Raw genomic sequence first — 9,940 nt, forward strand, 5'->3', positions numbered from 1 at the left:
TTGGAGGTTGGACTAGATGATCTTTAAAGGTCCCTTCCAACCCAATCCATTCTATAATACTATGATTCTATGTAGCATTTGTTACAGAAGAATTTATAAATATTCCCTTAACTTCTATTATGTTCTTTTTCTGTAAGGTTAAAGCCAAGTAGATCACATATCTGCAAGACAGTTCCTACTAATGAAGGGAAGGCTAGAAGAGGCTGTCTGGATCACAAACATAATTTCCCTACTGCAGAAGTCAATTATAAGATACTCCCTAGATTTATGAAGGGTCCTGTCCAGAAACTAGTTAAGACTTTTCTCCCACTCCTGTTAAGATTATGTACAATAATCACTTTCCTCTTACAACTAGACCAAGTCCATTGTCTGCTTCCCTCTCTCTTTTCCTTTTATTTAACCCTGCTGCATAGTAACAAAGAGCAATGGCATGCCTAGACAGGCTCAATTTCCCTAGGATAAATCAAAAACTTCTCTGGATCCTAAAATCGTTTCAGAAATGGAAGATGAAAAACAGCTTTGACTGTCATTTCAACAGTGTACACATTACTGCAAAGACTTACCTTGTGTGTTGGCATTTAGTATTTCAACTTCTCCTATCAGATTTCTCACCCAACACATCTTAGGATCAGTTGCCTCTTCGGCAATGTCTATTGCATTTGTAGTACATACTTTTCCTATGATTTACCTGGGCAACAAGGTAACAAGTCACATCTCACAGCAAAAAGCTGCTTTTATTCTTAAGGGAACAATCTTGTGCTCTATACTGTTAAATTTCTTGTAGCTCTACTAAAATAGTCCTTTTCCTAAACCCCAGTGCTCTAAAACCAACAGCTGTTCTGCAGACCAACAGCTTTGTATCAGCAGTAAATGCCCTTCAACCTATCCCATTTTTCCACCCAGGTCATCTATAAAGACAGACAAGATGCAAAACCACTATAAGAATAGTGTGTCAGAACAGAAACCACTTTAGACCTCCATAGACTTCTTGAGCATCCCTCTGTTCTACCTTATCTAGAGAGTCTATCACATTTGTCAAAAATTAGACTGAAGCATTAAACATTTCCCAAAACTACTGATTTTTAATTAGCAATCCAAGACTGAAGTATTCTGCCTCCCCCCCCGCCCTCCCCGTGGCTCTTCTAAATCCCCATGGTAAAGTCTATTATCCCAAATGGATTTTTCACAGTAATGTTAAATTGAGCATCCCAAATTTGTAGTACACTAATTTAGCTGAATTTGATAAGCTTTTTTGATCAGGAAGGCTCAAAGTGTTTGAACAGGAGAAACATGGGGGTATTCAACATGAGTTTAACTCTATAGGTTTCCTATTTGAGAACAATATATGAATTGGATTTCTCCTGTAAGGGTTATTACTCTCATGCCAAAAAGAACATGAAAGGACATCACTAACAGGAGTGAAGGGAACATGAATGCTGATCCAAACCAAACTGCAAATACACCTACTCTGGAATACTGGGGACAAGGGAATTGTCAGCACAAAGCCCAGAAGTTAATATCTCACACCTTTAACTTCTTCATTTGTCATCTGGCAGCACTGGAATTTGAAAGCAAACATGAAATGTAGGTATTGTCGATGTATTAGTCACACTACTTACTATATCCACAGCAAAGTACATTTTATCTGAAATTTTCAACCAGAATCTAAATGCTACATACTGTTTCTCCCTACACAGTAAAAATAAGCAAACTGATCACAGGTTAGAATAGACAAGCCCAGAGGCCCCTCCCAGTGTAAACCAAGGATGATTTGTCATCAGTGATTAAATAAAAAAATCTATTAGCAGCTTACCCACAAAAAGTGGATTCAACAGGGCTTAGAGCCCTAATTTCAGCTGCAGCCTTTTGCACCAACTGCTTAAAAAAAAAAAACCCCACACACCATACACACAAAACCAACAACCCACAAACCTGCCAAACCAAAGACTTACAAATCACTGATATCCAAAGCGACTGCTGCCCCAAGTTACATAGGAAGTTCATGCATTCAGTCCAAGTCTGACAATCAATAGCTCCAAAACATTATGACATTTTACCACTTTAAGGTGACCCAGTGTTCCAGAATGGTATTTTGAATGCCAGGAGGTGCTACCCTTGTGAGCCCCTTAGATGCCTCACCTGGCAATGCTGCCATTTCAGAATCAGATCCACCTGTTAGGAGCCACACTTTAATATTCACTTGCTGTGGCAGAGTTAGTCCAAGAAAGAGCATAAAGTTAAATCATAGATTTTGCTTCAAATTCTTTCTAAAACTTGCAGTCTGAACCTACTGATGTTACTCTTCGAGAGGCTTTCAGTCTGTGCTCTGGAAATAATGGGTGCACAGGACATTATGAAAGGCTTGAATGAGGGAAGAATCATGATGCCAGACATTAGGACAGGCTCCTGTAAGTAAAACATTACCCCGATGCCTCTGTGAGCTCTTTCTTCACAGTGATTATCAGGATTGGTACACAACGCAGTATCTCTTGTTGAACAGGGGCTTTTGAGTGTCTTGCTTTAAATACACAAAAAAGCACACAGTTCCGTGTCTCACACCTAGACATCCACAATCTTACATGCTGTACCTTCCCCAACTGAAGTTAAAATCTGTGGTTTTCCTCTACATTTTGCTGTTGTTGCTACTTTTCTCCATACCTTCATCTTTCTGGAATAAGAAATTCTTCCCTGATGTCTCATATGCATCCAAGAAGAGCAAGTATTTACTATATAACTATGAGCATACAGGTATAGCAAAAGAGCATCATGGTTCATCTGATAACTATCCTGGCTATTTCTATTTTGTACACATTTAAAACAGCCCTACTTACCACCAGTATAAGGACTGTTGTGACAGACTGCAGTGTTGTGCCAGAGGGTTGTGCAACCCACCTGGTTCCTTTCACCAGTGTTAGAAATTATGTTTAGTAAAATAAGCTTATTCTACAATTATTGAGAGATGGTAGCATTCTGAACTTACATCCACTCTCCCCCCCAAATATACAGAATAGTGTTTAATAAAGATCAACATTTATGCATAGCATACTGAAACGCAGGAGGGTTGGTTGTTAAGATGAAACTACTCTGTATCACTTCCAGCAGCAGTGAGAAAGCAATTTTCCAAGTCTTTGACTTGCTTTCAGTGTCAGGAGGATACTGAGTCTGAGGCCAGCAGGGTTACTCAAAAACAGTGAAGACCTCAGGGATGGGCAACTATTAAAGCCCTCAAATCCTGAGGACAGCTGTGTCAGCCAACCTGCAACCCAGGCTTGTCAGTATTCATTATGCTGTTCCCAGAGCAGAAGAGAGCTTAAATGCTCGTTAAACCTGGAACTCTTCCAGACATTAAAGTGGTATGCTGTCTCGTCTAGCCTTTCAGATATGCCAGCATCATATCACCCCCTGTTTTTTTTATAATTATATCACCTCCTACAGTGAAAAGCCCCACATCTAGGACACTTCTTTAATTTTGCAAAAATAAATGACATCTGCTACGCTGTTACTACTTATGGCTAGTAACACATAAATATATGGGACATATAATAAGATTTAAGCAATCTTCATGATAGTGCTGCTTGATCATTTAAACACAGATGTTCTCCAACGACAGTTCTTCATACCCACTGATCTTATGATACTAACTCGTAATAATTTCCAGCAGCTAAATTGCAGGGGAAGACAGCTAAAATTCATTCAGTGCTTTCTTAGTCACATAAGCAATTGCTGTTTTACCCTAGCCGCCCAGCGCGAGAGCAAACAGAAAGAGATCGCAGGCAGACTCTCCAATCTGCTCCTGCCACACCACATCAATATACTGCAACTTACCCTCAGCAGAGTGCAGAGGCAGGCTCCAGGTCTCACTAACATCACACCCCCCCCCCCCCCTTAGTTTAGAGGTTATTTTCCTGCATGAATCCCTGCACTCTATAAAGAGAAACGATGTCTTGTATTCAGAGCTCATTCTTAGAATGGCACAACAAAACCCACCTACTGTAACTTGCATTCTCATGTTTTATGTTATTTTTTGATGGACATTTACAAATGAACAGACAGACAATTAAAACCAAAGAGCAGACACAGGAGAAGGCTTCCTAAATCAATATTTGGTTGCTGAATTAGAACAACTTACAAAACTTATAGGACTCATAGGAGCAGCTCTCAGCAACTCAGACTGAGTTATTAGTTTACAGACATGGAAGAGTGTTACAAAGCCCAAAGTGAAGCTTATAGCAAGAGAGCAATGCATAATGGGGGGCAACCTCTCCAACAAAAAGCAGACTGCAAAATAAAATTAAAATCCTTACCTACATAGGTCCTTTGAAGTACAGGCACCATCACACCAACTAAAACAGTCACAAGAAAAAAGAAACCCCTATCTCTAGTTCCTCCTAAAGTCAACATAAAACTGAGAGACCTTCTCTTCTTCACTCAGTTAACCATAACTCAAAAATCACCCACCCTCATACTACCACCACCACCCACCCTTTAACATATTTCAGAAAATATAACCACCTGGTAGTCAGCTGAGAATTATTCCCACTGCCACCCCCTTATGCATTGCAATAGCTTCACCTGTTCCCCTTAACCTTCCCTGGAACACCTGATATGGCCTGAACCTCTCCTGGAGATTAACCCTTTCCTTCCCAAGCTTTTGATTTGTGTTACACATGATCTTGAATTAACACGATTACATTCTGATTACATGACTACATACATTCTGTAAAAGAAAACATAGCTATTTGCAAGTGATGATTCCAAGTTGAGACTGCTTGTCTTGGATAAAGATACTGTAATCACAGAATCACTAATGTTGGAAAGGACCTTCAAGATCATCAAGTCCAACCATTAATCCAGCACCACCATGTTCCCTAAACCATGTCCCGAAGTGCCACATCCACACGTTTTTTTGAACACTTCCAGAGATGGCGACCCCACCACCTCCCTGGGCAGCCTGTTCCAATGCCTGACCACCCTCTCAGTGAAGAAATTGTTCCTAATATCCAATCTAAACCTCCCCTGGCACAACTTGAGGCCATTTCCTCTCATCCTATTGCTGGTTACTTGGGAGAAGAGACCAACACCCTCGTCGCCACAACCCCCTTTCAGGTAGTTGTAGAGAGCGATGAGGTCTCCCCTCAGCCTCCTGACTAAGATGTTGGACAAAGTAGGGTATAACCATGTAATAAAGCACAGGAATATTCAGAGGCCTTTGGTTGGGGTTTTGGTGGTGGTGGTTTCATTGTACTCACAATCAACCATGAAATTTAGAAAGCATGCAGGAAAATGTCACAAAACAGTGTTTTGAAGTGAAGAAATAAATCTGATCACTGAGCCACGGCATGTTCTGGCCATGTTCTCAGTCTAGAGTGCATCTGCCAGGCAGGAAGCCGCTGTTTCTAGCTCAGCCACATTAAGTCATGTTAATATATTATGCAAAACTGAAGACCCCCTCACACCCTTCCCCCCAAATTAAGCTTGAACACAGAAATACCCATACATATGTGCCAACACATATACAGTCCAAGTAATGTTCATAACTTTTAAAAAAAAAAACAGATGCCTATTTTTAAAATAAAGGTAGTGGAGAACATCAGTGTAATTGGTTGGAAGCAAACACAATGAGCTATGGAAGACTAAAGACTCAAAACTGAAAGATGTAGAGTTGCTAATTAAAATAGATTTCTTCTGTTATAAAACACTGAAAACAGTTCAGTACATATCACGTGGTCCTTGGAGAAGACTCCATACATCTTAGAGGAACCATAGTACAAACAAGATATGAAACAGCAGCCAACAGAACTGATAGGCAAATGAAACCAAAATTAATTGCCTGTATTTATATACCACAAACTACAGCAGCCTGTCAGAAGTTTGCTGTTGGCGTTTGTTGTTTTCTTCCTTACATTTGCCTACTAATTTCTTTACCTTTTACATATCTTCTCTGTTTCACAGATTTTACTTGTGCTGGTTGCTCTGTTCTTAAAAATGGGATTCATCTGTGCAAACAAACCACAAATTAAACAGACATCACTCAACGTCCATTCATGTGGGTTAGCAAAACGGAAGCACGTGCCGGTGGGCTGCGTTGCGTGCCTTTACAGAAAACATTCCCTGTCAAGCGCTGGCAGGTGAAGGACCCAGAGCTGAGGGGAAGCCAGAGCCGCAGAGCTCCATTTCCCTGCATGAAGTGGAAGTGGATCCGTGCCCAGCCGCCTGGAAGGAATTCCCTGTAGGAATCACAGAGGCACGATACAAGCCTGTTTGAGAGTCAGCATCATAAAATTTTCCTCGGGAAAACATATGAATTCCAGCGATTGTGTATCAGACAATTCTTTTCCTAGATACATCCCACTCTTCTCCTCGATACTCAGTACTTTATGTTGTATAGTAGCTTTCACATGTCACTAATCACATTTATAAAATTGTGTTTACATAGTGCGTGAGTTCATCTCCCTGGAAGCAATTCTACCAGTGACCAGCTGACATACCGCTTTTTTTATTTTATGACCAGCAACACATTTGTCAGCATTGTCTTAAGACCACTGCTTACCCTGCTATACTTTTAGAGGAAAAATGAGCCCAGAGAATACCATACCGGGGAACCACACCATGCATGCCATGAAACAAACACTGTGCCTTCCCTGTGCTGCTGCAGAGGAGGGTGCTGGCCAGTTGTGCATTGAGAGATCAAAAGTCCTGTCAGTGGATATAGTCTCCCGGCTGCCCAAGAGTCCGAGCAGAGGCAGAAAAAAAAAAATAGCCTTTGTCAGGGACGTGGTTTCTCTTCATACAGCAACGGTTTCACTGGTAGCAAAATAGTTTCCTACAGCTATGCCTAGATCATTTGCAAACAGCCCCTTCCATCTGAGCAATTCACACAGAGGGAATGGGCAATTTTTAGGAAAAGGAAAATTCTAACCAGTTCCTACAATTTTTGGGGGACTATTCCTCTAATAGGTCAGAGTGTAGCTAGAGACAGCAATGAGGTTCAGATAATTCTATAGCAATTACATTCGTACAAAAAAGTAGTAAAACCTTTTTGCATCATAAATAGTAGTGTCTGCCTTGGGGAGTTTAGAAGGGATTTTTGTGTTGACTGCTGCATGCACATCACTGCTTCTTCTTTAAAACTAGCACTTACTTCTTCTGCCTGCTAAGAAAGTGTTTGGCTACAGAGGCAAATAAATTTTTGCACTGGTCTCTAAACATTAGCAATGTTTCTGCTAGGTACAAATGGAGAGTGTCATTTAAATATAATTTAGAAAAACACACTTGTTTTCTAAAAAAATCTTCATTGGTTAATAGCAGACATCTGCATAAATACAACAGCATTCAAGTGAATCAAAGTCTGATTCTTCTCCTTCCCTAGCTGACAATAGTGGAATATCTTTTCTCACCTGCAACTCTTTTTACAACCAAACCTTCACCTGCATAGTGCTGGGTATTTCCCGATTCACACAAACCTAAATTTGTGCACACTTTCAGAGGTAACTGGCAGGAAATTGCATTTATACTAATATACATAATATGAATAATATGCAGCTTTCATAGCTCCATACTGACGTAGACAGGATGTTTCCAGAGCTCAACCATGCTTAAAGACCACCTTGTCAAACAGCGGCTCTAGAAACGGCAAACATGGAAGCTATAAAGTGTAAAGGGAGCTGTGGGCTGAATTGCCCAGGAAGCATCACACCAGCGTTACGTAGGAGCCACCGCACTAACTAAACGGAGCCACGCTCGTGGCAGATCAATATGCTATACAACCTGCAGATCAAAAGTTCTTTTCCCTCCATGTCAGCCCCTAGTAGAAATCTTTGATCAGAAGCAGAAAATGAAGCTACAACCACTATTAAGGCCTTGAGAGAGAAACAAAGATTTAAATTATAGGAGATTTAGGGCCAGCTGTTCCAACCAGGCTGTATACATGAGCACAGGTGGTTCACAGAAGGAAAGGGCACACTTCAAAAAAAAAGTGTCTTAAGAAGTCTGGATTGTACAGATATGTCTGCAGAGGAAACTCGGCTCTTCCACATGGGCTTGCTAAGCCCTGAAGCTGAGCTGCCTGAAACTAGCGATTGCTGCCCGTGGCAGCGTGAAACTTGATGTCCTCTGATTCTTCTTTGTTCCCATTTGGAGAGCAAAAGTGTTTTCAAAACTATCCCTGATGAGGGAAATCACACACACCCCTTTTTTGTTCACAGGTCAATTTTAAAAGATATATCCACCTCAAAACTTTGTTTTCAGCTATTTTAATTGTCCCCGAGTACTGTGCCATTTCACTGCGACAAACAAGGAGGAATTTGAGCCAGGACAGAGATGTTCTATTTCAAAGAGTAGTCATTAACAACAACCTTTAAGTTTTAGAAGTGATACCAAAAAAAATAATTTCCAACAATTCCAGCATATATTACCTTGTCCTAACAAAATAAAAACAAATTTGCTTAGAGTTTTGCAATGCAGAAACATATAGTAACTTAAGAACAGATTTCAAATAGATGTATCCAGAGTATTAAACAAGTTTAGGTACAGCTCGCAAATATCTGCATCGGCTGAGAGCCCATCACAGCCTCGTAACTCAAATATTTATTCAGTTTCTGTGAGTTTTGAAGCCTATACTGAATTCTTTCCTTCTGTGATAACACTCTAATGATATTAGCTGGTTAAAACAGGTCCATATGAGCCTAGCCTAGAAGGAATTTTTGCCTCTAACAGCCATTCTGCCTTGTAAAGAGCTGGAGTAAAAAGCACAAGTAGATTTGTTGTGGTTGTCTTGTATTGCTCTACAAGATTTCAGGGGTATAGATGCATTTGAATGAGCTACTGTGTAATGAAACCAGATGACTTTTCAATTCATTGATCAAAGTGCTTGTAGCTCACATTTTGCATCAAAGTGGTGAAATGGTAACAATTGAACAAATTTCATCTGTCAGATTCTCAGAAGTCACATAACAACTGAAGTTCCTTAAACACTGTTTTTAAATTTTTAAAAAGTGCAAAGTTTGACACCTGTCAATATGATTCTAAACAGCAGCATATTTTTTATATGTTTTCAGAGCTGTAAGAAATATGAAGGAACACAGGCATTTTCACAGACCAAACAGAAAAAAGATTAAAAACTCTGGATTAATCATCTGCATTCAGCCAAGTATTTTTAACTTGCCAATAAAATGAACAGTCTCAGGAATTGTTGTTTGCAGGACAACCATTCATATTTGTTTCTATTTCCCCTACTTTTAGGAGGTTGAGCATCCTTCAAGAGTTTTTTTTCCCTTTGGTATGGGTTTTTTTCCCCCTGAGTTTTTTGGTTGTTCTTGATTTTATTGTTTCTATACACTTTCATACCTAATATGTTGCTTCTCGGCACAAGACATTTCTGTCTGACAGTTTGCGAGGGGTATTCCATACTATTGTCTTAAACCATCCAAAATGCTGTTTTCAGACCTCAGATTGATGTTTCCACAGTTAATTTAATCCAATAATTACCAGTGAAGTTCCTTCTTAACATCATTCCTTATGTGACCCTGAAAGAAGTGAAGACTATAAAGCTGCAAAAGGCAAAAATTATCAGCACCAACAATTAATTTAAAAACTAAATATTGAAAGCTGTATGTCAATGAACATTGATATTAACCAGTTCTTTTGAGTTTCTCAGAAGCATGATAATAGAAGAATGGGAAATAACCAATTAGGCTGCTAAAGGTACTCCAACTTTTCTTCTATTTGTTCCAAAAAAGTGTAGGTTTGTGGAGGGAAGCTGGTTCCAACACTTATTCCTTTTCACAGCTGGTATTCCTATTCCATTGTCCTCAGATTGCTTTCCTCAAGGACTCCAGGAATAAAAATATTAGAGCAACAGAAAGTCCACTGCCCGAGAAGAAAAATTACAGGCAGCAAATCTAATTTATCTTTTCATCATATAACTTGATGGGTGTACAAG

The sequence above is a fragment of the Phaethon aethereus genome (assembly GCF_964289735.1).
Source record: "Phaethon aethereus genome assembly, chromosome: 4".
NCBI classification, from domain to species: Eukaryota; Metazoa; Chordata; class Aves; order Phaethontiformes; family Phaethontidae; genus Phaethon; species Phaethon aethereus.